The sequence below is a fragment of the Petaurus breviceps genome, unplaced genomic scaffold (genome assembly GCF_028583685.1).
Source record: "Petaurus breviceps papuanus isolate PSGF00001 unplaced genomic scaffold, PetGlider_PUasm1.0 90822, whole genome shotgun sequence".
Taxonomy (NCBI): Eukaryota; Metazoa; Chordata; class Mammalia; order Diprotodontia; family Petauridae; genus Petaurus; species Petaurus breviceps.
In genome coordinates this window covers 7,759,557-7,762,397 of record NW_027187351.1, presented here as the reverse complement: position 1 = coordinate 7,762,397, position 2,841 = coordinate 7,759,557, and the positions used below count along the sequence as shown (strand labels likewise).

General features: G+C 37.8%; 1 long non-coding RNA gene across 5 annotated transcripts in view; it reads left to right on the top strand.

Moving 5' to 3' along the window:
* The window catches only part of LOC138148022 (uncharacterized), a 67,254-nt gene that overhangs the window by 45,282 nt on the left and 19,131 nt on the right, over positions 1-2,841 (top strand). For 4 of the 5 annotated variants that reach the window (XR_011164965.1, XR_011164966.1, XR_011164964.1 and 1 more), the window contains exon 3: positions 1,579-1,757. The exons of the other annotated variant lie outside the window; for it this stretch is intronic. This is a non-coding gene — a long non-coding RNA (uncharacterized lncRNA). The remainder of the gene's footprint in view (positions 1-1,578; positions 1,758-2,841) is intronic. 5 annotated transcript variants of the gene reach the window in all.

The window sequence follows — 2,841 nt, the reverse complement described above, 5'->3', positions numbered from 1 at the left end:
AGAGAGAGAGAGAGAGAGAGAGAGAGAGAGAGAGAGAGAGAGAGAGAAAGCCACAAGTGCGGGTGATCAAGAGACATATCATATTGGATGACACAGCACAATAGTGGAATGCTATAGAGAATTGTGCAATGAGAGAACTGGACTTGAGTTCAAAGAGATCTGGGTTCAAATGCTGCCTCTGACCCTTACTAGAAGCATGACAATAGATAAAACTTTTGAGTCTGAACTTCCTTTTTTGTTAAATAGAGGGATTTGATTAAGTGGTCTCTAAGATTCCTTTCTGACTTTATTCCAGGCATCCTATGAGCAACAGAAAGCAAGAAAGGAAATAATAATTTATTTAATTCCTGTTATGTGTGCCAGGCATTGTGCTAAGTACTTTAAAAATATTATGGCTTTTTATCCTTACAACAGCCCTGTGAGGAGAGCATCCTATTATTATCCCAATTTTGCAGTTGAGGAAACTAAGGAAAATGAGGTTAAGTGGCTTGCCCAGGGTCACACGGTTAGTAGGAGATTCAGACTAAATTTGAATTCAGGTCATCCCAACTCCAGGCCCAGTATTCTATCCACGATGTCACTTAACTATCTCTAAGCCATATGGAATTATGGAATCACTGTGTTGAAAGGGATTTCAGAAGTCATCTAATGTGGTTCATCCCCTACTTGAATAAGAATACCTCTCTTGAATCTTCACTAAAGGTTTAGCTAGCCTCATTTTATGGTTCTCTGGTAAATGAAAATACTGTCGGTTTCTAGGGAATCCATTGCACTTTGTGATGCTCCTAATTGTTTTAGTTCTTTTTTTTTCTTCAAAATCTCGAGTTTACATGCAATGCTTTTCAAAGTTTATCATTGTTCTTACTTCTGTCCTTGAGGTTCAAGGTTCACTAGGCAGTCTATCAAATATTTAGAATAAAGAGAACATGAACCTCTATGCTTCTTTTTCCAGGATATACAGTTCCAGCTTTGTCAATGAATGGTTACTTAGCATGGTCTTTAGTTCTTTAACCTGATTTCCTAAGATGTATCAGGCTTAATTTGAGTAGTAGACCATTAACCCAATTTGTGCTATAGCAAACTGACAAAAGAGTCTTTTCAGTCCTACTTTTGTATATTAATAATACCAGAAGCCTCTTTCTTGAATATTGATTATTAAACATATGTATTGTAGGTGTTCATTCTTATACTCTGGGGAAATCTCATTTAATGCACATCTGCAAAAAGAATATTAGAGACAGGTGCCTGAAAGCAAGCAGAGCACCTGTCTTCTTCCCTTAAATGCACCAGGACCTTCCACTCTATAATGGTATTGAGATCAAGTCCTCAATTGCTTTATTACATTAGCATTTTATGATGCATACTAATAAGATTATGCTTATAGAGTAGGCTAGGTGTTGTTGGGATAATAAAAGCCAATAGTCCAAATGAGAGCCTCATCAATCCTGGATGTGATTTTCCAGTTATCTCTCTTCATATTTAATGTGAGTGGGGGAAGGTGAGAAAGAATCTGATGTCCATTCATCAAATTTCTTCAGTTTCATAAAACCTACTGAAACAATTATCCTCCATTTTCAGGTCACACCCTTCAAATAGAACCTTGAAGCACAACTCCCTCAAGACTGCAGCAAGTTGCTTAATGAACTTACTTGTGTTCAACCAGCCTTTGAAATCCCGGTCTGGGAGGAGGGCCAGTTTGTGCCTCTGGTGTTCCAACCATTCACCTCCTAAGCAGTGATTCATGTATTGTCATCTCTGTGAGTTATTGACCTGTCATTGGGCCTTGCCACTCTAATTTATATTGGCTTTACAGCTATGTCTAACACTTTCATTTTTGACAAGGCGTCAGAGCTTGAATTTAGCTGTTTGAGTACTGGCTAACAGGACAAGGCAGAGAAGGTGTCTTAATAATAACCTTTAGTTAGACTTTTGAGGCTGTTGTAAGTGACATGCTTTTCAATAAACCAAAAAAATATGAGCTAGACAAAGACTTGGTGTGGGTTGTGTAAAGGGAATTGAGAAAGGCTTTGTCTTTTCTTGGACACAGTTCCTCTTTCCAGCTTCTCATCTCTGAAGGAAAGAGAGAATTAACTATTACAAGTATTTATTTAGCAACTCCTAAGAAAGTCAATATGGTATAGTGGATATATTTGAAACAAAGTCCTCTGATTCCAGAGTTAGAGATTTTTCCATGGAACCACAGACTCCCTCTGTCTCATAGTAGCTTGCAGTGTGACCCTGGGCAAGTCACTTAATTTGTATGTGCTTCCATTCCCTAAGACTTATATACAACATAAATTGATTATTTCTTTCATTTACTTTAGAATCAGGAAGATTATGGGTGCAAGTCCTGCCTATGACACCTACTGACTATGTGATCCTGGGCAATTATCTTAACATTTTGTTGCCCTAAGAAATTATGTAACACTATATATTGCAGAGAAGTTAGTGATCTTCATTGGCAAAAGTGATTTCTTCACTAGAAATTCACTTTATCAATGAAATCATAAAACTAAAATGTGTTCTCTGAAATGTAATAGATAAAGTATTAGACTTGGAATCAAGAAGATGTAGATTCATCAGCTCAAAGACCACAAAACTGAAAGGGACATTATGGGGCATCTGATCCAATGCCTTCATTATAGAAAAGATGAACTGGAGGCCCAGAAAGCTCATGCTTTCCCAAAGTTTACAATAGGTAGCAAGTATCCGAGGTGAAATTTGGACCCAAGTCCTCAAATCCAGAGACAAGGCTTTTCTATTGTTCTATGTGACCTCCTTCCCCCAACAATACACACACACACACACACACACACACACACACACACACACACACACACA